The following is a 25,312-nucleotide window of genomic DNA, read 5'->3' as shown; positions in this document are numbered from 1 at the left end:
ACAGAATGATTTCAGTTGGTCCACACGTTGAGGGTAAATGTGTGTCGTGCTCAGTGTAACTTAGAGTAAGTAGTACGTGAGCCCAGGCACCGATGATCTCAGCACTGACATCCCTGTAACCTTCTTTAACGGAAACTTGTCACACTCGTCCGTCATTTATGGAGTAGCAAATGATCGATACGAATCGCGAAGCTCGCGCGTAAGTCACTGGCACTCAGCACGATGGCGGAAGATGTTGTGTTCACACCTCTCCTCATCCCGTGACCAAAATGCAGCGTCTTTGTTCCAACTTTGCGTTGACCAAAAGCGGTACTGGGGAATCGGTTGACGAAATCCGGTTTTTGGGGCGCCAGGCGAAGGGGGTGTGTGTTGGCAGCTGTATAGCGCGGTTCGAGGTAACTGACTGGCGTGGGTGGGACGCAGGCGGTCCGGCAGTGCCGACACAGACGTAGACGCCCTGCTGCAGCCGTTCCCTCGCCTGCCGCGCGAGCTGGCAACGCCGCCCCGTGACGTCAGCGCTGGGGGGGGGGGAGGGGGCAGCCGGCTGTCTGTGCGGCCCAGTTGTGACGCAGCAGCCTGGAGGGAAGCAGCGTGCCACGTTGTCCTGCCTACCCAGTCAGAGCTTGTGTATCTTGTGTCTGCACGGGAATACCTCAGAAAGGTAAGGCAGGAATGTATGGGAGCGGCGGATGTTCTGCACGCTTTCGTGTGGTTTTTGTCGCGTAACTCACTTACTGCTCCTGTCTAATACTTGTCTTACTTTGAAAAATTACGACCGCTACGAACAAAGGGGGTGGCTAACAGTGTGTTAAATTACCGTCTTGAGTGTTCAGTGATTTATTGGTCGTTACTTATGGCCTTGCTCCAGTCTATGAAAACTTGAGCGAGAATAACGTGGAACGAATGGAAAATAACGCCACATTCAGTCGGCTAGTGTTTCGATGCGCCAGTGTAGATTTCCACGGAATTCACGTACAACAGGCATTCAAAATGAAAACCTCGCGTTCTTGATTATGTTCGTAGGACGCAAGTTTACGAAAACCATCAAACGAAGAACTTCGCAGTAAGCGAGTTTTAGTGCGACAAGGCGTGTAGCGGCTTGCAGGCGTGCCAGAAATTTATTTTTTAATGTTTCGTGTAATGTGGCCGAATTCAGACATCTAAAATGTTGTCAAGATGTACTCATTCAGAGGTATAATCTTAAATTGCGGTTGTCACACAGTAAGAGAAGTACCGCAGTTGGAAACATAGCGCGTCGCGAGGTAACGTGACTAAGGGCGCTGAAACACGCGGACGTTATTCAGACAGTATTTCAGAATGAGGGCAGTTACCGACTTCCAAGAAACTGCACGCAAGACTACGAAAACTGGAGAGATTTTTCCGCTACCCCCCCCCCCCCCCTCCCCCGGGTCACGTTGTCGCTGTTCATGGAGTCAACTTAGGCATCAGACGTATCGTTGTAGTTTGTCGGTAGCTAGCTAATCGCGACGCAGTTTGCAGACAGTATCCCCACACCCCGTAGGGTATCTGCAAAAATTACATCGTCGTACGGCCCACACATCAGTAGACTTGACGTGTCAAAAATTTAGACGCGCGATAAACGGGCTTTTCTTTAAAAAGCAGCGCAAATTAGCCAGACTGTATTCACGCAGTATTTCGGAATGAGCACTTGCTTTCGAACACACGTGAAGAACAATTTCAAACCGTTTGTAAACTTTATCTTGCTTACATGCTTAACGTCACATGTTACTCATCTGCAAAGTAATCAGACGTAGGAAGCTGTTTCGTGCGCGGGCGTTGTGGATCCTGAAATCCGTTCCCGAATCACAACTCGTGGCGTCACGCCAACACGCTTGTGGCGATGAGACGCAGCACTCGCGTTCATTTGCGTATTTTCACAATGTTCTGGAATTAATGTTGTGGTGAACGAGCGATCTGTAGCTTTCCCCAACATCTTCATTACAAAGAGGCGACCATTTGCGTAGTAGTTGGCGAATTCTTGAGAATTTATCGTAATGTTTGTGCTTCACGAAATAAACATTTCGTATTTTTTATCGCTCTGTCACGTCTCCTCGTTTGTGATTTGCTGATGAAATTTTTTTAGCACTCTACAACGCTGCATCGCTTTGTTTGGCTGTTCTCGCGTTACTATTTGCCTGATGAGAGAGCCCGGTGTGTCGACAGAGCAACGCGTCAGCCATCTGTGAGGCGCGCCGTGTTTTGTGCGGCCTGCGCTTCAGTCGTATATTATGTCAGGGAGGAATGAATGTCGGTGATTCTGACGCCGTCACTTACCAGCTTCTTTATTTGACCGGCAGAACCTAGATTTAATTTGTGCCATTTGCAGTGCAACAATTGCGAGAATCGAGGTAGATTTGTTGTTAGTTTCCGTCAGAGGACTGAATCACGTCAAAATTATAACATTTGTGGGGGCATTTGCTAATTATGTTTGACAGAAACCTGCAGTAAGCATTATTTCGTTTAGCCAGATACTGTTACAGAAGCCTTACCCGTTATTGATGGTAAGTCACAGTTTCGGAATCGTGGGTGGCCACTGACGTCGCATTTACAGACACTTCGGCGTGACAAAGTACTGAAGACGACCCGTCTTGAAGAGTTCAAAAATGCCATGTGTCAGTTGGACTGCACATCGTCGTAAAACGCAAATTTGAATACCAAAACCATAAAATTGACAATTTTATCTTCGGAAACAGGTAGATCAACACGACGACTGTTCAGTGTGCTCCCCTCATCCACTGCCAGCAAAGAACGCGTGACGTCACGGAAAAGTGACTGTCGTCACACGTGAGGGACAGGATGATTTGATAAAAGTTGCACGAATTTTATGTATAAAAAGCAACCCGGAATCAGTGCTGTAAATGCCCTTCACTTTCGTGACGTGGAACTGTGTGTGGTGGCTTTCGTATTTATACTCGCCTATCACAACACCTGTTCAAAACGTGTCGTGTGTAGCGAGATAAGATTTGCCGAATTGTAGAAAACTGTGGCGTTCACGGATGAACAGTAGCGGCAGCCAAAACAGTTTCCTAAGAAGGCCTCCACTTAATCGCGATTGTGTGGAATCAGCTCTTTAGGTCACACATAGATATCCAATAGTAAGGGAGTAAGGTCACTCGTGACTTGGGAATGTGCACAGTGTTTCCGGGTGCTTTCAATTCATTAGGTGTTCTGTCCACCAGTAAAATATATGATAGCCGCATAAAATTTCACACTGTGGTGTCTCACATGATACTTGGGCTGGCGGTAAACGTGACTCAACGTGGAGGCGGTGGCGAGGTGTCGCCCTGACACGTGGCTGAGGGTAACCTGCGTGCAGGAGGAACCGTGCTGTACCGGTGTGCGGACATTCGCCACGATTTTAGCTGCTCCGAAGGACTGGGTCCCTTATCTCCCCCCCCCCTCCTCCTCCTCCTCCTCCTCCTCCTCCTCCTCCTCCTCACCCGCCGCGTAGTAAAGCCACTTGCTGAACCTTTCCGGTGATTTACTTAACACAGGACCAGAATCTCTTTGGATTTGCGCCACATTTCTAGAGATACTTTCGTTGTGGAAACTATTAAATGCACCTGGCATTGAAATTCGCACCAAATTTCGAGCCTCAGTAAAACTTCGCCAATCTCGGAGATTTTGCGTTCGTCTAAATTATACTTGCCTTTTTCGGTGCTCCGGCGGCAGCTTTGTCGTGTTTTGTGTACCATGGGGTATCAGTTCCGTCTCTTTCTAATTTATTTGGTACGAATCTCTCGAGTGCTGTTGATAACATTTCTTTGAACTTTAAGCCTCATATGGTCCTCACTTACATAGTTTGGAAGGAGTGGGGAGTGTCTCTTAGAAAGAAGTCCACCGAATTTTTAGCAGCTTTTATAAATAGTTATATTTCGCGTTTAGTTTTGGTGAATTTCTTTTTTACGGGATAAAGCCTCGCTACGACTGTGTGTTCACTAACCCCTGTATCCGTCGTGATGCTCGGGATTATTTGTGGCTAAGAGGTCAAGTGTGTTTTCGTAACCATTTCCAATATGAATGGTCTCGTGAACTAATTGTTCAAAATAATTTAAAGAGACTATTTAGAACAATTACAGAAGTTGTTTTGTATAGGGTCTGAAAATGAACTTTTGACAACATATGGAAGGTAGATTGAAGTCGCTGCCAACTATAATTGTATGAGTAGCGTACCTATTTGTGATGACGCTCAAGTTCTCTTTGAACTGTCCAGCAACTGTTTCATATGAGACCGGGGGTCGGTAAAAGGAGCCAGTTATTAATTTATTCAGGTTGTCGAATATAACCGCTGCCCACCCTAAGTGACAGGCACTATCTGCTTCAATGTCACTTGTCAGTTGGAACAGGCATTACATTATTTTTCCTTACGTTGTGCCTCTTGTTTCTGTTCTAGTGTAGATCATTACAATTACGGTTTTTCCCTCCAAAACCTAGGATGTTTTCTCTGTGATTCTGTAAATATCAGAGGTAAACAATGAAGAACAACGTTCGTTACAAGCATAGCATTCTCTGTTACCACAGTTCCTTATCTCTAACATTTTTAAAAATGTACGTAGACTTTAGATGACATGTCAATCATAGTTCTTATCTCTATTTAGTAGCGTATTTTCAGTCATGTTTTCAACATTGTCCCGCTACACTTTAATAACTAATGTTTCGCCGCAAGAGATACCGGATTTTAGAGAGTAAATTAATATGGAGTATGTCGTTCTTTTCAAACGTTCACATACCCATTTCTTCTTTCCTTATTGTCTTTTGGGCATGCAGTTGTAGTAATTAAAGTAGGCACATTGCAGTGACCAAAATGAAATGATTAGCGTACATTCGCACTCTTTTACATCTTCCAGTTCTTGTTGTTCCCTTGGCGATGGACTGTTTCTATCTCAATAAGTAAGCGTGAAAGGAGGCTACCGTAGAGACAAAAAAAAAAGGCTCAAATGGCTCTGAGCACTATGGGACTTACCATCTGTGGTCATCAGTCCCCTAGAACTTAGAACTAATTAAACCTAACTAACCTAAGGACATCACACACATCCATGCCCGAGGCAGGATTCGAACCTGCGACCGTAGCGGTCACGCGGTTCCTGACTGGAGCGCCTAGAACCGCACGGCCACACCGGCCGGCCCGTACAGATAGAGGGATCTGTATTTATACTTGGCACAACTAATCACATACTGACTTAGTCGTCGGTATTGCTTTCGTTTCCAAAATGTTATAAATGTTTCGATTTCGGAGAAGCAGCTCTGTATTTCCCCCTTACTTACTGGTTGCATCGAGTAAGATGGGAAGACGCCGGTTTGAAAGCGGACAAAAGTAGTACGAGGAAGGGCGTCCCTAACCTGAGGGATCGCTAGTCAAGCTAGTCAAGTGTTGCAAATGTCCAGCGTGGCAAATGTGGGTCATTCGCTGTACCACTGTGTGCTTGTAATCTGAAGTTGAGCCACTCACAGAGGTCCATCGTGGGCTGTGACTGCTGTATGGCGGCGAAACTTGGTATGCTAATGCGCCCATGCGGAACCGATTTACACTGGAAAGAAATGTTCCCATATCTAATGCATTGGGAACGGAACGTGCACAGGAAGGGACAAACAAGTGCGAGAGGCAGAATGTCGATATTGTTAACCGCCACTTGCAGAACTTGTTCAGTGTGAGCACCGGAGACTCCCGCGAGGTGTTGCACAGTGACAGATTCGCACCTGCTGACCAACATTGGAATTGATTTCCTCCGGCGCCAACTGGCTTCGCGTTAACGCATTAGCATGTCTACAGTGTTTCGCTGCCTTACCATACTCACAGACCACAGTGGACTTGGGTCAGTAGCTGCATTTTACGTATGAGGACCCGGTACTTCAGTGTCTCAGATGAAGAAAAAAAAAAACTGTTCGCCAAAATTTCGCTGTCGCCTTGGTGGTCCATTTGGTGATACACCATTCAGTAGTTATTCAGTGAAAAAAATCTGCAGTTTTCTCAGACTTCCGTCGTGTGTTTCACTTTTCTCAAAGCATCAAGGCTCTGCAAGTACCCGTATTTCCAGTACAGGCGGCTGCCTAAACTGGAGCAGCTCGCAGCTGCTGATAGCGGCCGTCGGCATTGACCCGTGGCGTAATGGTGTGCTGCGTGACGTCACACACACTCACGGATACAGCAGAACGCGTGGCTGCTGTATTATTTTCTGTAAAGTGTTGTGGTGGAAAAGTGATCCGTTGCTAGGCCAGAGTTCTGGTACAGGTTGTCAGGTTACAGTATGGTTGTCAGTCAGCGGAGCCAAAGAAATGGAATGTTACAGTAACAATTTTTGTGTGGCACGTATTTCACGCATGTTAGCTTTGGAAGAGTGTCGTATGTCCGTTTTGGTGACGCACAGTTGGAATCGGCAGGTTGAGTGCAGGGCGCCGCTTGCCCCTGGTGTGGGGGCAGGTCAGGTCCACACCTGTGCGGCCGGCCGGCCAGCCGACACGTGAGCACGGCAGACAGCGGCAGCCCCCACTCTCCGGACGGGCGCAGACCGCGCTCTCTCCCGTCCACTGTGTTTTTTTTCTGTTTTTTTGTACTGCGTCTCACTGTTACCTTCCTGTGTTTCCCGCCCTTTCAAATTTTCGCAAGCCCATTAGCCGAGTGGTCTAAAAAGAAACAAAATGGCCCTGAAGATCATCGTGCATACATACCTGTGACGCGAGTTCTCGGTAACATCCAGTATGGCCTCTACTTTGTGTAGTCAGTGATCGAGTGGCCTTCTGCTAATATTTCAAGTTCATTTGAGTCAGCCACAGTGCAATGAAACCCTATTTTAATCGCTAGATTTTCGAAAATAAATATTAAGAGAAACAGGGCTGTAGTAGAATTATAAACATTATGACTTAAATATAGGAGCCAGCCGCAATTACGACACACAAAGTTTAATTACACAAACCCGTGACCAGTTTCAGATTTTCAAATATCCATTGTTAAGTGCTTTTGCAAGCTGATCAGTACTTGCGTTAACCGCCTACGGCCAATCCAGCGATGCGAAATTTCGTCGTTTAGGTAGCGACAAACATCGATGCTCTCTGAAGGAATGAGTAGTCGAAACAACCACAACTGCAACATATCGAGGTAAGATGTACCCGCCACAGTTGTCTCACAGTATTAAAACGGCCTATTCAGCTTCGCCTGTCACACAGCACAGGATACATTAACCCTCGGCGAATCTCCTTCATGCGCCGAAATTACGTGAGGTTTTTCAGTACTCCACTCGCTCACATTGCGGAGATAAACTTTTTCAGAAAAGTGTTTGTTGCTTTGTCGCTGAATATCAGCGTGGGGGCGGAATGTCCATCAATTGATCCCTGCAATGTGGCGCAAATGTGGAGGCGCCGGCCGTAACAGTCCGCTTTTAATTGTTGTAAGGGATCCGGACGGTACGGTTTGGAGTGTGACCGCCGACGCACTGTCTTCCACACACTTTGCTGCCGTGTTCAGAGTTCGTGGCTTTTGCGTGCTGTTGACTTGTGTGGACTGCGTACAGAAATCTCGTTCAGCCCCCCCCCCCCCCCCCCCTTACACGGTTTTTTGCAGCTGCCACATTTGGTCAAATACCTCGCATGTTCCAACACACGAAAAGTCTTCCCTTGCCTTGTCGGCATTTTGGCAAGGCGCTGAATTCGTAATGGCATGCAATCATATTCGTACATCTAATACTGCGGAAAAATTCGAATTCTGGAAACGAGTGAATCGTTGATGGTAGCCCTCTGTTCCGCCTTTTACCCGTCGTCCTTAGTTTCTGCACCAGTACGGTGCTGAGCAGCCCAACTCATGATGTCGATCCCTTTGCTCATTTTACACAAGGCCAAGAAGTCTTTAAATTCTTAGTCAGTCTGGTTGACAACATTGCATTTACCAATTATTTCAATAACGTACGTAATATCTGTACACGTAATGTGCCTCCAGGAACACCCGCGAAATATTAACCATCAAAGTACTTCTGTGCCCTTACAATTAATCACTGCAGCGCCTAATATTTAATTCACAGAATCTGGTACTTTCTGAACACGCTTGGTTACACTTCACGTGCTGACTTTAATCCCAGTACATACACCGTGTACCTTAGTGTCGAGAATCTTTCCGTAAGGAATGAAAGATAATGTACGTAAATGATGAGTATATGCCTACTTCTACTGAACCCATATTACTCCTCTGTGGTACACAAGTTAGTTATGTACGTACATGTAACCGATGCAGTTCCGCGTGTAACTGACGTATACAAAGACGCAGGTATCGTTAATACGTCGAGTGTAAGTGTTTGAATTCTAAAATTGGATGTAGAAGTTCGTTATGTGGAGAGCCAAGTACGGAAACCACTGCATCAATGGCTTTATTCTTCTTTCAAAATAATGCTGAGAAATTTATACACAAGTGCTTTTTAACGCGTAAATACCTACTGTACGGTGAGCTGTGAGTGTTGCTGTTCATTAACTTGTAATTCACGCCCTGCCTACCCTTAGTTCACTTACAGTATCACTGAAGCGTCGTTCCTTTCCGTACGTAAAATTCCGATTACAAGTTACGAAATGCCGCAGTAGGTGACGTAACGTCCTCTATAAAGCACTGCAGGACCTTTGCTTGTCTCTGAGTTGCACGGCTGATACAATGAATTGTCGTTACCACTCACGAATAATTCCGTCTCTCTTTTATTGACGATTAAAATGCTTAATACTTGGGCAAATCTGGTGATAGCAAATATCGTTCTGCTTACTGTTTATCAAAATATGTCCCCGACCTTCATGCCTTCTTTCTTTTGTCGTGTAAATTTTGCCAACTCCAAGGAAACAAGACGACCGGCAAGTCAGGGATTTTTGTCTCCTTATCTATGAGTTTCAAACAGCTGTTTCTCTTTCTTTTTCTCCTACAGAAATTAGTATTGCGTATTTCTTTATATTTACCGCGTGTACAAATTATTTCCTCTTTTTTACTTATTTACATAGAATATGCAAATAATCGTTACCACCTAGATGGACGTAAAACATGAAAAATATGGACGGTTAGTCTCTAAATTGGCTAAAAGAGAATGGCTACCATCTTTGTAGCCTCTTTCATGTAGGTGCTTTAAAAATATATTCATTACATGATGAACGGTGCAGTTTTTTTATAAACTCACGCAAAGATTTATTAACGTGACTTTTCTCGACCGAAATATTTGAGACAGGACTAAAGAAAACAACGATGGCGTCAACTCTTGACAGTTTTTGTGTGGTGATCCACAGTGCGGACCTTACTGTAGTTTCTTACTGTGCTTAGTTTGAAGCGTCAGAAATTAAACTTGGTATTTGAACCTAAAGTAATTGCAGCTTGCGGGGATGACGTCATATAACGATATTTTGCGCGGTTATATTGTAAGAATTCGTATATTTAACTAAGAGATTTCGAGGGATTTTTTTCCTTGCACTTTCTTCAATACAAAGCCACAGAATGGGGCACCAGTGCTCCGGTAGTGTAAAACCGAATACGGCGACCGGTCAGTCTCCTCTGCATCAACGAATCAGAGCGCAGACAACAGCCACTTACTGGGGACCGCTGAAAGTGACCAGCGCAAATATATAAGGGTTACTGCAAAAAACAGCCGCCACAGAATAAGTTCTGGCCATCGTACTCGGCGCAGCACAAGGGAACAGACAGGAAAAATTTAGGTTCCTCTTCCGCCCACGAATGGCGCGTGGGTAGGGTGATCCTCCGTAAGGCGTCTTTATTGGCCGCAGTTTCTCGATTTTTCTCGTCGTCGCCATTTCGCTGCAAGCCTGGAAGCTTCGAGGAGACGCGCTGGCTCTGCGGAACAGCGCTTTGTGGGCGGGAAGCGGGCGTCCGCGCAGTGCAGACAACTCCCGAGTTGCCAGTCCAGGGTCAGCGGGTGACGTCACGCGGCGAGGCTGGTGGAGACCGGCTGCAGTGGGAAACACAGTGCAGGAAGGGCGGGGGGGGGGGGGGGGCAGCAGCGAGACTGACGTCACGGCGCAGCGAAGAACGGCTCCGGTGAACAAAGTACCCATCACCACATTCCGCAAAGTCGTGTGAGGTTCGAATCTGTAGGTGGTTACTTAGTTTTACTGCACGCCCCATCAAGACATTAATTTTGTGGTGCTTATGTTTAGATTTGATTCATACATGAGAAGTGTGTTGGAAAAGAGCACTATAACGTATTACGGTTTTGCACATGAGGGCATACAGGTACATTCATGGCGGTGCATTTTGTGTGGTTCATATCGTTTGAAAGATGTTTCACGCTGATACGGAAAACACTGGGGCGTAAAATGTGTACGCCACAGGAAGTTTTCAGGCAGAAGAACGTTTCCTTCAGCTTGTATAAATCATACAGAAGTGTAAATGTTGGCATAATTTGACAACAGTAATTGTATAAATTTTTCGTTCCTGTTTAGATATAGTAAAAGTTGTCTGTGGACTGGCGCGGACACACACACACACACACACACACACACACACACACACACACACACACACACACACTAGAGTGGTCCTACAAGGCTTTAGTTTTTACCGACTGAGCTGCGGAGCCATGGAAACGGACTGAGGTGGCAGTGTTGGCCGGGAGATTTGCACCCGGGGTTGCTCGGCCGGTAGGAGAAAGCCGTCCCGTTTCACGCGACTTGGCCCATCTGCTCGGCGGTGAGATGAGCCGAAGTTACGGGGGCGGCGCAAACACCCAGACCCCGAGAGAAGGAAATTAGCGACTCTGTCGGGAATCGAACCTGGGACGCTAACCACGGACTGCGGACACTGCTGCACCGACCGTGAACACGAGTCGGTCTGGGATACGCTGTGTGGGGCTCACCACCTCTCTTTCCTGCTAGAAGCAGTCAGTGTTCCGAAATTCTTCCGTTCATTACCGCCTTAACAACGTCGCGTTTTCTCTTTGGGGGGGGGGGCGCCCAGCGGGGGGGGGGGATGTGAAGATGTTGTACAAAACAAAAATCTACTCGCATTTTGACCTAGAACATGCGAATTTCTTCTCAGATGGGTCTCTGATAAGAGACGTGTTGTCCGTTCAGCGGAAAGAACGATTGTGTTTTGCGGCATGGAATATCCGCTGACAAGCTTCGGGGTCACGTTATTCTGTTTACACTTATTAATAAATGAAATGGCCATGCTAGTGCTCGCAATTATGTAGGAAAATTATATTACAAATCGCCTACTTTCAAAAAGAAATTCATAGCTCAGATCCTCAATAACAGAATTGCGGAATTCTATACAAAGAAAGATGGGTTAAACGAGAAAGCTTACTTGTTGTATCTTGAAATATTGATGCACTATTCGAAGTCTTAAAACTATCGAATAGATGATTTTTGGGCACTGGCCAATGATTTCATTGGTAAACAGAAAGAAGAAACACGCTGCAAGTCATGCGAAAAAGCGTCAAATTTGTGTAAGGGTGTTATCAGAGGTAATCAACAAGGATGTTCGAATAATAAAGTTTTAAACCCACGTTCTGTGAACGTGTTATTAGTAAAACGTATATAATCTTTCCAACAGCTAAGACCCAGTTACTGTCCAAAGGGCTGAAATTCATTATCGCACCTGCGATTAAAGAACCACACATGATAGACAATTTCATAGCAGGCCTTAAATTAGGTATGGAGTGTACCAAAACGCCAAAGAATGTTCAAACTCGGTTAGGCTAAGAATTCTGTGAAATCTTAGGAAATGAATTGTCTGTCGCTCAATCAAAGCATTACGTTGTAGAACCGTCAAAAGTTTTAATCGTAAACTGGAGAATAATGGCGCCCTAGTTACGAAAGCCGATAACGGGAACTCGTTAATTATAGCTTCCGTATTTCCGTTACTTCGGCCGGCTTTAAACATCTAAAATGTTGTAATGTACTGATTAAGAGGTATAATCTGACACGCAGTAAGAAAAGTATCACATAATCATCTTGTGGTGCAGCTCTTCTTGTTGTCTCCGTGCTTGCTAAGAAAATGGGATGAGAAGTTCCGCCTTATGCAAGACACCTTTTTTCTTTGTTTCACACATACATGTTTCAGCACTTTTGTGCTATCGTCAGTGGGTTCTATGTCTGTTTTTAACTGTAAATTTGTTCTTGACATATTAACATTTATGTCGTTTACAACATTATGTAAAAGTTGCATTTATAACTTAATTGGCGAAAAGTGGGTGTAATCATGAGTAACATGCGTTACATGATATTATTGTCCACTTATTTTGGTAGCTGCTACACAATATACAACTTGTCATCTGCAAACAGCAAAACGTAATTTATTTTAAATGCGAACATTTTTAGGTTAGGCTTTACCGTGACTGTTACTGACATTAAATGAAACAACAAATTCACTGTTACCAGTCACCGTTTTATTTATTTCCACGACGCGTTTCGAAGGTTTAAACCTCCATCATCGGGTGGATTTACATTAGTAAGTATTACATTTGTGTGTGTGTTACGATTTTTTGTTTGTTATGCATTTACGAACAAGACTGTATCACGTTTTCTTTCCGTAACTTACAGTTTTGAAGTTGTGGTACGTTTCCCTGTATTGTTGGCGAAGTAAATAGGCTTACTTCTGTGCCTTTGTTCGCGTGGCAATGCAGTTTGTCAAAACATGGGCGGAGTTTTCGCTGCCATTACGTGTTGTTGTGGCTGTGTGGCGTTCATTTGTTTCGTGGCGTGTTCTGCTGGGTGAGGCGCGCGAGCTTCAATTGCATTTGGCGGTGTGTGTGTGTGTGTGTGTGTGAGTGATGAGTACTGGGGCAGAGAGAGAGAGAGAGAGAGAGGATTTTGTGTGTGTGTGTGTGTGTGTGTGTGTGTGTGTGTGTGTGTGTGTGTGTGTGTTACTTGTATACTTCTTCTATAGTAGTGAAGAGGGTTTTGTTGCACAGTGATGTGTGTTCATTGAGTACTTTACTTCCTTGGGCTCTTGAATTTTGGATGTGGTAGTTTTCTTCTGTAGCTAATTTTTGGTATAGACTGCTGCTAGTTTTTAGGATGTGAAGGTCAGTTGTTGGGTGGTGGTTGTGTGCTACCAGGTGGTCTGCAAATGTTGAGTGTGTGCTATTGCTTTTCAGTGCTCTGAGGTGTTCATTATATCTAGTTCTGAAGGTCCTGCATGTTTGGCCCACACATACAGATTGACAGCAGTTGCAACTAAATTGGCCATGTTGGTGGTATTTCTTCAGAGTCTGCTCTGTATTGTGTAGTTGGTTCTGTATGCTATGTTGAGTCCTTGTTTCTTTAGTATATTACCCACCCTGTGTGTGATCTTGTTGTAAGTCATTATGTGCCATTTGTTGCTTACTGTCTGCTGATTTGTTGTGTGATGAGTTGTCTTTGTGTGTGTGTGTGTGTGTGTGTGTGTGTTTGATGGTTATGTGCTGTTTGTTTTTGTATTTTCTCGTTTATTTTGTCTACTCTCTTTGCGTCATATCCATTCTCCTGTGCAATTTGCTGTATCGTGTTCAGTTCTTGTGTGTAGTCATGCTTGTTCGTGGGTATTTCGTTCAGCCTGTGAAGTAAATATCTGAAGCTGGCTTCTTTGTGAGTTATGGGGTGATTGGATTGGTTATGAATAATGGTGCTGGTGGGCGTGGGTTTTTTGTAGATTGTGAATTCATGTTTGTTGTTTCTCTTGTGTATAGTGAGATCTAAGAAATGAAGTTTTTCATCTGTTCGTGTTTCTATGGTGAATTGTATATGTGGGTAGATGGAGTTTATCATGAAGTTCTTTTATGCGAGACAGTGGTTCATCTATTAAGCAAATTATGTCATCTATGTATCTGTAACAATATATTATATTGTACTGTTTTGGTATTACTATTTTGTCAAAGATTTGTTATTCTATCTGACTGAGGAAAATGTCAGCTAGGAGACCACTGATGGGGATCCAATGGGTAGTCCATCTTGTTGAGAGTAAAATCTGTCGTTGAATGTGAAGTAGTTTTGTTCTGTGATGAGCCTGAGTATGGCTAATATTTCTTGTATGTTTGTTGTGGGTATGTTTCCTTGCAGTTGGAGGTTTCTTTCTATTATGTTGATGGTTTCTTCTGTTGGGATGTGTGTGTACATTGAAATTATATTACATGAAACCAATGTTGCTGTGTTTGGTATGTTTTCATTTCTTACTTTTCTAAGACATCTGTTGTAAGTGTATTTGTATATTGTCTGTAGCAGAGTGTGTGTGTGTTTGGCTAAGTGGTATTTTGGGTCTTTGGTGAAGTTTATTAATAGACATATGGGTATTCTGGGTTTGTGAACTTTAGGCAATGATTTTAGGGTGGGGGCCTTGGGATTTTTATGTATCATTTTTTTAATCTGTGTTTCTGTGAAAATTTGTTTTTATGTTTCTCAGGGTTTTCTGTAACTCACTTTGGTATCGGTTTGTTGGGTCACTGGTTAATTCTGTGATGTTGTTGCTTTGGATGAATTCTAATCTTTTGTGAATGTATTCCTGTTTGTATGACTACTATTGAATTACCTTTGTCAGATTTTGTGATGATGACATTTTCTTGTGTTAATTTATTCTGTAGGTATTTTCTTCAGGAGTCCTAGTGTTTTCTTTTATGGTGGTTTTGTTCTCTTTGATTATGTTTCTTATTTCTTCAGCAATTAGTTCTCTTGTTAGGTTTGCATTGAATACAGGTGTGTTTAGCCTTTCTTGTTGCTTTATGATGTTTTCAGTTGCTGTTATATTTTCTACTGTCCTGTGTGACACCACTGTGTTAATGTTATGTTTGGGACTCTTTTCAAGTAGGCTGCTTTCTTGTTCAGATAATTTTATGTCCATTAGATTAATCACTGTTTTGTGAAAGGTGTGTTTGTTGTATTGGTGGTGGTATTGGTGGGTGTTTGTGTGATGTAACATTCTTGTGAGTTTCTTTTGTTGGATTGTCTGTTTCCTGCCTATTATGGTATCTGTGTATGCTCTAACCCTGTACGTTAGTTCATTATGTGATTAGCTAGTTCTATATGCAATCTGTATAATTCAATATTCAGAGTCAGTTTTTTGGAATACAAAGACCGGATTTCTTGCTTTATCCAGATGATTTCTGCCTCACGTTTTGTCTGCTGTGCTACTGGTGACATGTTGTTTACAGTTATCGTTATATAGTTAGGTACAATTTTATAAGCCAAACATAGTTTATTGAACTTAATGTTGAGTATGGTTTTGTGAAGTCTGATGGTTGTTCTGATATTTGTTGAAGAGCTGTGATGGAAATACCTGGCTTGGTGTAGAAATAATCATCTTGTGGTGCAGTTCTTCTTGTTGTCTCCGTGATTGCTAAGAAAATGGGTTGTGTCACAGCTGGAAACTTGGCGTGTCTCGAGGTGACGTAACTCACAATGCTGAAATACGTGGTCGTCATTCACCCAGTACTTTGTAATGATGGCAGTTAGCGACCCGGAACCAACTTGAGACAACATTTCAAACACTTGAGATAAATTCCCCTAATGTCACCCTGCCCCACACACATACATACACCCACATAAACATGCGCGCGCACTGGGAGATTGGCATGTCGAACATTTAGTCGTGCGAGAGACTTTCTTTTGTTTAAAAAGGGGTGTCAACTAGCCACACTGTATTCACGCTGCGTTTCAGAATGAGAGCACTTGCCCACCTCGAACACACGTTAAGAATAATTTCAAACCGTTCCTAAACTCCTCTCATACATGCATCACGTAAGATATCACGCGCGTTAACTCATTTATAAAGCAGCCAGTCGTCGGGCGCTGTTTCGTGTGTCGGCATTACGTGTCCTGTAATCCACTCGCGAATCAGAACCCGTGACGTCATGCCGACATGGTTGTAGTCATGAAACACAGCACTTGCATTAATTTCAGTTTGTTGTTGTTGTGGTCTTCAGTCCTGAGACTGGTTTGATGCAGCTCTCCATGCTACTCTATCCTGTGCAAGCTTCTTCATCTCCCAGTACCTACTGCAGTCTACATCCTTCTGAATCTGCTTAGTGTATTCATCTCTTGGTCTCCCTGTACGATTTTTACCCTCCACGCTGCTCTCCAATACTAAATTGGTGATCCCTTGATGCCTCAGAACATGTCCTATCAACCGATCCCTTCTTCTGGTCAAGTTCTGCCACAAACTCCTCTCTCCTCAAATCTATTCAATACCTCCTCATTAGTTATGTGATCTACCCATCTAATCTTCAGCATTCTTCTGTAGCACCACATTTAGAAAGCTTCTGTTCTCTTCTTGGCCATACTGCTTATCATCCATGTTTCACTTCCATACATGGCTACACTCCATACAAATACTTTGAGAAACGACTTCCTGACACTTAAAACTATACTCGAAGTTAATAAATTTCTCTTCTTCAGAAACGCTCTCCTTGCCATTGCCAGTCTACATTTTATATCCTCTCTACTTCGACCATCATCAGTTATTTTGCTCCCCAGATAGAAAATCTCCTTTACTACTTTAAGTGTCTCATTTCCTAATCTAATTCCCTCAGCATCACCCAATTTAATTCGACTACATTCCATTATCCTCGTTTTGCTTTTGTTGATGTTCATCTTTTATCCTCCTTTCAAGACACTGTCCATTCCATTAAACTGCTCTTCCAAGTCCTTTGCTGTCTGTGACAGATTTACTACGTCATCGGCGAACCTCAAAGATTTTGTTTATTCTCCATGGATTTTAATACTTACTCCGAATTTTCCTTTTGTTTCCTTTACTGCTTGCTCAATATACAGATTGAATAACATCGGGGAGAGGCTACAACCCTGTCTCACTCCCTTCCCAACCATTGATTCCCTTTCAGGTCCCTCGACTCTTATAACTGCCATCTGATTTCTGTATAAATTGTAAATAGCCTTCCGCTCTCCGTATTTTACCCCTGCCACATTTAGAATTTGAAAGAGAGTATACCAGCCAACATTGTCAAAGTCTTTCTGTAAGTCTACAAATGCTAGAAACGTAGGTTTGCCTTTTCTTAATCTAGCTTCTAAAATAAGTCGTAAGGTCAGTATTGCCTCACATGTTCCAACATTTCTATGGAATCCAAACTGATCTTCCCCGAGGTCGGCTTCTACCAGTTTTTCCATTCGTCTGTAAAGAATTCGCGTTAGTATTTTGCAGCTGTGACTTATTAAACTGATAGTTCGGTAATTTTCACATGTCAACAGCTGCTTTCTTTGGAATTGGAATTATTATATTCTTCTTGAAGTCTGACGGTATTTCGCCTGGCTTGTACATCTTGCTCACCAAATGGTAGAGTTTTGTCAGGACTGGCTCTCCCAAGGCCGTCAATCGTTATAACTGAATGTTGTCTATTCCCGGGGCCTTGTTTCGAGTTAGGTCTTTCATTGCTCTGTCAAACTCTTCACACAGTATTGTATCTCCCATTTCATCTTCATCTACATTCTCTTCTATTTCCAAAATATTGTCCTCAAGTACGTATAGACCCTCTATATACTCCTTCCACCTTCCTGCTTTCACCTCTTTGCTTAGAACTGGGTTTCCATCTGAGCTCTTGATGTTCATACAAGTGGTTCTCTTTTCTCCAGAGGTCTCTTTAATTTTCCTGTAGGCAGTGTCTATCTTACCCCTCGTGAGATAAGCCTCTAGATCCTTACATTTGTCCTCTAGCCATCCCTGCTTAGCCATTTTGCACTTCCTGTCGGTCTCATTTTTGAGACATTTGTATTCCTTTTTGCCTGCTTCATTTACTGCATTTTTATATTTTCTCCTTTCATCAATTCAGTATTTGTTCTGTTACTCAAGGTTTTCCACTAACCCTCGTCTTTTTACCTGCTTGGTCCTCTGCTGCCTTCACTACTTCATCCCTCAGAGCTACCTATTCTTCTTCTACTGTATATCTTTCCCCCATTCCTGTCTTTGTTCCCTTATGCTCTCCCTGAAACTGTCTGCAACATCTGGTTTAGTCGGTTTATGCAGGTCCCATCTCCTTAAATTCCCACCTTTCTGCAGTTTCTTCAGTTTTAATCTATAGTTCATAACCAATAGCTTACGGTCAGAGTCCACAACTGCTCCTGGAAATGTCTTACAGTTTAAAACCTGGTTCCTAAGTCTCTGTCTTACCATTATATAATCTATCTGATACCTTCTAATATCTCCAGGATTCTTCTGTGTATACAACCTTCTTCATTTTAGTATTTTCACAGTTTTATGGAACTAAGGCTGTGCTGAGTGAGAGACCTGCTGCGCTCCCCTGCACCTCGGTTAGACTGAGGCGAAGGCTGGATTAGCAGCAGGCGGATTCTCGAAGTTTTGTCGTGATGTTTTGCTTCGTGAAATCAAATTTTGCATACTTCTCTTTTCATCTGTGACGTCACGTCTCCTGCTTTGAGATTAGCTGATGAAAGGGAAGCTATCAGACACAACACTTTTTTTTTTGTACTATGCAACGCTGCAGTGGTTTGTTTTGGCTGTTGTTGTGTTAAAATTTGCGTGAGAAGTCCATGGCGTGCTGACAAAGCAAAGCACAAGGGATCTCTCCGAAACGCCTCGAGTTCTGTGTGGCTTTTTGTGCAAAAAATTTGCCGCAATCGTGCTTCGGCGTTAATAGCATCCTTTGTTATGAAAGAATGGGCGACTGTGACGCTGTCACTTACAAACTTCTTTACTTGAGGTTCAAATGACACGATTAAAGAGCAGTGTAAATTTTCACGTCCAGCCTACAACGACGGTAGAATTTTGTCATTTCCAGTGCAATAACGGCAAGATTAGGCGTAGACTGCTCTGTTATTAGTTTTCCTGAAGGGACTGAATGGCGTCAGAATTAAAACATTTGCGCACATATTTGCTACATATGTTCGATAGAAATCTGTAGCAAATTTCAGTTTTTTTAGCCCTCTAAGGCTTAACCGTTGGTTTTTTTAGCCCTCTAAGGCTTAACCGTTGATGGTCAGTCACTGTTTTGGAAACATGGGCAGCCGCTGACATTACATATCTTGAGACTTACGCAAGACAAAAAGTAATGAAAATGACCCGTTTTGAAGAGTTCAGAAATGTCGTGTACAAGTTAAACTGCATATCGTCGTAATACGCAAGTGAGAGTAAGAGAAGTATTAAATACGAAATTATAGCTTCGCAAACAGGTAGATAAACCCAGCGACTGCCCAGTCTGCTCCCCGCATCCATTAGTGGCAATATTCAGAACATGGTACCTCTACTTAATCAGAAGCACCGTCCTCCGGGTTTTGTGCGTAAAACGTGCTTGGTGCTGCGTAGAGCTGGCCGCATCTTCGTCGTAAGTAGTTACAGAGTACACAGCAGGCAGGCGCCGCATTCTGCATATTTTCTGTATCACTTTTTAAAGGACTGGAATGTGGAAGAGAGAGTCGGAAACACGTTCTCCACAGTTCTTCGACAACGGGATAGGGGATAATAGCAAACCACCTTCTCAGAATTTAGTACCTTGAGACTATAGGGATCAATAAAATCGTGCCTTACGCAGAAGGCATCTCTCCTGCAAAAACATACAGCAGTTTGTGACCTATGACACAAGATTCACACGGTATTCTTAACTTACTTTTCTTCGGTTTGTTGCAAAATACTGTGTTTCGCACAACGCCACCATCAGGTATCCCGTCATTGGTTCCAAAGTCTCCATAGTGAACTCGTAATTTGCGTTCACTGTTGCAAGCAGCACCATGTTACAGTAGCCGTTGTAGTTGCCACTCTCCAGGAGCAGGGAGGATTAATGCGCACGTGTTCGCCGTCGATATGATAAAGACATTTCGGAACTATTTTGCATTGTAAATCCATCCCTCTTGAGACCTTGGGAACTGTAACATAGGAAGGAAAAACACAGCTACATATAACGTCAACTTTTTTTTAATTTACACCTACCTCCGTGTGTTCATTTATCAAAGCATAGAAAATTGCGGCACAAGTGTCTGGCATAATTTTCGAGAGACCCAGTTGTGAAATAGCAACACTGTGCTGCAGATGACGGTATGTAGGGCCAGTAGCTAAGTATCTTAATGTTGGTGCTGATTTCTCATGCGGTGCCGCAGCTCTCCCCATCTGCGTCTCCTGTCTTTGTAGTAAATGGCTCACGAAGGGGGAGCAAGTGCTGGTAAGTTTCTCCATCCATTCTTAGGTAATTGTCGAAATCACCACACTCTAAAACTGGCAACATTTCTAGGTGAGAGACTCTCCTCTCTTCTTTGCAGCCATTTCTTCGTCGAAAATTTTGGTGTCCTCCTCCTCTTCTTGCTCGAGCAGCAGTATAGTTTCAGAACCGGAAGTGCGCACAGCGACAGCCAAAGCACGTCCTCGTCCACCCTGCCCCGCTCCACACAGCAGGCTGACAGTCGGTGCGGGAGCAGCCGCGGTCGAGCGGTTCCGCCACCGAAAATCCGCGCGTTTTCTGCCGGGAGAAAGTGTCCTCTGGAACAGCGCTTCGTACGAACAATTTACCCGCGGCGGGAAATGTGCGCGCTCCCGCCTACGCCCTGACAGCTTCCCCTGCCGGCAAACCGCGCATCTTACCCCGCGGTAAAACGCCGTGTCGCATAGCGCCGACGGGGAAACTGCCCGGGACGCTGAGCGCAGAGACGGGCTGCGGGTGGGTGGGAGGGAGGGAGGGAGTGGGAGCCGCTCCACGCCCTCAGGAGTGGAGGGACGGCAGTCGGGCTGGCAGAGGCCGAACCACGCAGTGGGGTGGCGAGTGCCAGTTTGTTCAGCCCTTCCAGGCGAATTGCGCTGCTGAACTCACGGATAGTAATGTTCCCGTGTCACGACAGGGTGGCGAGCGAGAATATTACCGGATCGCTGCTGAATGGCTGTTTCTGAGACACTCGCCATTGGCCAATCTCTATTCTCAGAGCGCGCGTGTCCGTGACGTCCACAAATGCGCCAGTACTTTGTCAGTTGATTTTGATTCATACATTCTGTTAGGAAAACATTATCTCATGTCTTCTTCAGTAGCGTTAGTATATAAGCAACTTACTTTCTGGAGTTGAGGTTTAAGAGTGCCGTTGGCGGCTGCTCCACACGTGGTACACCTTCGGTCGTACAGGGCGGCGCGAGGCGCACACAGACTGTTTCTGCAGCGTCGTGGCGTATCCCCAGTCCAGACCAAACGCTGCCGAAGCTGCCGACACAGACAGGCTGCTTGTAACACTGCAACCGGTTGTACGTAGCGTGTGCAATCAGATACCAAATTTGGTATATTACGTACTATGCCCCAAAAGAGCAAATAGTCCTGTCCCGGAAAAGCCACGTATAACACTTTTGTCAAATACAGCTACTGTTATGGTATAACCTCAAAACTGGAGGCAGTTCGTATATTGAAATTATTTTTATTCAAGCAATTATAGTATAAAGTAGCAGAGCAGTGTTACCCTCTGACAGGAATTTTGTTATGTTGACCGTGTTGTACCTAACGGAGGTGGTTTATCGGAAGTGAAACACAAAATTACGTAAATATTTAAACAGTAACAAACAATATCTTAACGATCTACACTGCTCAAAGAATAAAGAAAACCATCGCCAGCCTAATTAGGCAAGAGAATGATTGACATTCTTGTTCAACAAAATAGGTATGAGTAACTGTAACGGACCAACACAACATATACTTTGCCACACGCGAGTGCAATGAACTCTGGCACCTGAATACAGCATGTTCACGTTAAGGCTGGAGCTACCAAATCAGAACAAACTATTTGCATAAATATAACAGATAACAAAACACACTATTACCTTGAAGACTTAGTGCTCTCAATATCGTTACTACTAATATTCACTGTAGAATAGTAAATTGGACACAGATTTAATATTACTTTTCAAACAAATTCCTATCTGACATGAAATATGGATATGGTCCACAGCAAATTTAGGTACTCTGCGTAGATTAAGTCTCTCGCTACTAAGCACCTTTCTACTTAAAATGAAAATTAAATGGAATTAACCAACAGATTACTCCTCACTGTCTTTTGAATAAAGAAATTGTTTTCATAGATAGTGGTCTTTCTATGAATCGTTATCTAACATGAGCACAATAGACAAACTGTTGCTCCTGTTACACAATTAATGGTCACTTTTAATACACAAGAGGAACCCAAAATTGTACAGAATTTCACTTGAATAGCAAGAATAGTAGAAACTACTTTGAGTGGAGAGGGGCCCTTAATCATGACCACTGTAGCAGAGCATACTAAACACAATTTCAATACACTAAAGAAACAAGGCCTTAACAAGTATGAACATGTAAACCTCCAATAGTATTAGTTCTCAACTCTTACTGCAGTAGAACACAACTCGATGTGGTTATAAGACAACAGCTCGCCTTTGGTTGATTTTCAACAGACTGCACTGTCATCATTTACTAAGCAAACTTCATAAGCCTCAGTTTTGAGGACTTTCACTTTAGAAGTTGGCAATAAAATTTTAATAAGCAGTTTTAATAGAGAAATTACTTTCAGCAAGCATTATTTACTATATTACTCAGTTCTGCTAAAACACTGAGCTTTAAATGTTCTTTCAATAAACTTTCAATAAAGACACTCGGTAATCACTTTATCATGGGAAGGTCCCTAAGAGGTTGTGTGACTAAGGATAAAAAAATCAAGGTAGGGATAAGAGTTCGAGTATAAGTTACCTTGTATTTGTCCGCACTAAAACATCCAATAAGCTGATCCTTCACCATACACTTCTACTATTCCTTGGTTCCTTTTCAGTGGCTGCGCAATGTGGTGGCGATTGCATGTAGGTAGGTGGATTTGCAGGTAGAATTGCTGGACCCTGTCATTTCTTGGTGGAGATGATAGATATCAATTGAAGAATAGTTCCAGCTCTTTATCCATCCATCCGAGGCATTGGAAAGCGCCACGGAAAGCCTCTCTCGGTACCAGCACAGAACACAACTTTTACATGAGCAGTTGACAGTTTGGTAGCTCGGCCCCGACTGACTCTTGGTCTTTCTGTCCATACCCACCACGTTTAGCGCGTGCTACAAAGTTCCGTTCCCGAGGGGAACCACAACACCTTTTACATATGAAATAACTTAAGAACCCTAAGTGAAGGTCAGCAGTTTACATAACAGCAAACAAACGTTTAAAAAAAAACAGAACATTAGCATATATTGACATTTCTACAAAAAATTATTTAAACCAAATTACAATTATGTACATTAAGTTTTGTCTCCCTCCGAATGAGACAAAGAATTTAAATGATAGATACACTACATTGCATAGAATCAAACCATGACATCAGAGTTTTTACAAAGAAAGGACTATACAATTTTGTCATCGATTCAATCAACCATCATTTACAGAAACTCAACGATGTGACATTAAATAAAACAAAAGGCAAAATGAATCAGTAGAGCATTAGAGCTATGGTGTTACACGCTGCATGTCGGCGGGCACATTTCTCTGTACGACATGCAGCCCGTCTTGTTCTCTCTAGTGTGTTAACTTTATTCACAAAAACGTGATACCTCTTTTCGGTAGTTAGATGCAGACATCAGTTTAAATACGTACAAGCAGAGACAAATTTCAAAATTATCGACATGTGCTGTGTTTTACCTATAAGGAAGACGCCGTTTTCACATCGTTTAAGTGACATCAGAAGACATCAATGTGTACGACACCGTCCTGCTAGCGTCATTCACGAGTGCAGTTTGCTACTGAGCTCGGAATGGAAATGAAATCTGCGTCCTTCTGTGCAAGAAATGAGAGTTGAAACTACCGCTCACGAAGCAGACAGCGTAATTTCGAAGTAGAGACAAATCGTTATTAAAGTATAAGTGGGCCACGTCACAGATGTATGCGCTTGTTCGCGCCCTGACAAGACTGCTCTGGGAAATCTTAACCCAATAGTCTCTGTCAATGCACGATAGTTCCAACTGCATATTCCAGTGTATTCAACTAGATCCTTAATCGAGCTAAAGTAACGCCTAGATATTCTGAAACAAATAGAACTCGATGGTTACGATGGCTGTGTCAATACCATCTCTGTATCACATTACACTGCCCTTGGGAGATGCATACACTCTCTCTCGTCTCACGATTACAGCTGCGTAAATAAAGCGAAATGGATTCGCATTTCACGAATCTGGATTTACGTGAGCCGTTTGTGGCACATGGAAGTTTGTGCGGGATTCGGGTTCGAGTCCCGCTCCGGCAAAACGTTTCATGTTTCGCAAATAGCGGACGTCAATTCGGATTCGCGAAATGGGAATAAATTTCACAATAAATGTAAAACTCTTTCCAAGCTAGATGAACCACAGATCGGTGGTAACGTTTCTACTGAGGTTATGTTTCTCACACGCAAACAGATTGTCTATCGGAAAAACATCACAAATTGCAATTTTGTAAGTTTTTTTAGTGTGTCAGATGTGACGCTTGCATATCTTCCGTATAAAGGAGGTAACAGAATGAACCGTGAACGCTGCAGTGTTGCGTATACTGTTGTAAAACTTGCTGACATTAATTTTGTGACGCACGACAGATGAAGTTTGCCTATCTGGACATGTTTAAAGTTGTCGTAAGGCGTGGGCGGCTAGCTCAGCTGGCAAGAGTGAAGGTTCCACACTGGAAGCCTCTTTCGGGGCACAAACGACACAACAGCCAGAATACTCGGGTGTGGCTGGCGTTTTGTTGACATGCGCGGGAGTAAACACTGTGTCTGCAAGCCTGGACGCTGGGGAGACACACAACCCAGCCGCCGGGAGAGAGCGGTCTGCCGCCAGGGAGCGGCCGTCCGCCGGTGGAGACATCTGCGTCCGCTGCGGCCAGCCCGGGCTCCACAGAGGCCGGGACTTCCCCGAGGAGCTGACGCAATGCGGCCACACCCGCGGAAAAGTACTGGCGGTAGTGGGTGAAGGAGGGACGGGGGGGGGGGGGGGGGGAAGGGGCATATGCGGCAGAGAAGGGGGCGCGCCGGAGGAGCGCAGAAAGGCCCTGGTGCTGAAAGTACCCTCCACCACACACCGTAAAGCGGCAGGAAGTACGTTACTTTCTCATTTTGGATCACACCCCAGCTGTGCGGTGCGATTAGAATTTTCTCAGGTACTTGGCAAAGTGAGCTATGACATGGAAGTTGTATGCTTTGGGTTTTCCGCAATTTTGTGATTAAACCGCCCTTAATCCACTCACTCGGCTCGTACTGCTTCAGAGCGCAATTTCCAATTATTTTACACCTTGTCCATAATTCTTTCACGTCCATAATATCGAAATTAAATGATGCCTATTCATTGTCTTAAGATACTAATACCTGCCTATCTACTATATCCATCATAGATATTCTCCTAGGCTTCGTGAAGCATGTGTTAGCTTCAGTAACCATCGTCCCTACGTTGAAATA

General features: G+C 43.8%; 1 protein-coding gene across 1 annotated transcript in view; it reads left to right on the top strand.

Moving 5' to 3' along the window:
- The first annotated feature begins 567 nt into the window (after positions 1 to 567).
- LOC126108806 (protein roadkill-like) overlaps positions 568 to 25,312 on the top strand; it is a 77,138-nt gene continuing 52,393 nt past the window's right edge. Inside the window, exon 1 of the mRNA XM_049914171.1 lies at positions 568 to 661. The gene's annotated coding sequence lies outside the window, so the exon portion shown is untranslated. The remainder of the gene's footprint in view (positions 662 to 25,312) is intronic.

This window comes from Schistocerca cancellata, chromosome 11 (genome assembly GCF_023864275.1).
Source record: "Schistocerca cancellata isolate TAMUIC-IGC-003103 chromosome 11, iqSchCanc2.1, whole genome shotgun sequence".
NCBI lineage: Eukaryota > Metazoa > Arthropoda > Insecta > Orthoptera > Acrididae > Schistocerca > Schistocerca cancellata.
The sequence above is the reverse complement of the archived record's forward strand: the minus strand, read 5'-3'. Positions and strand labels throughout refer to the sequence as shown.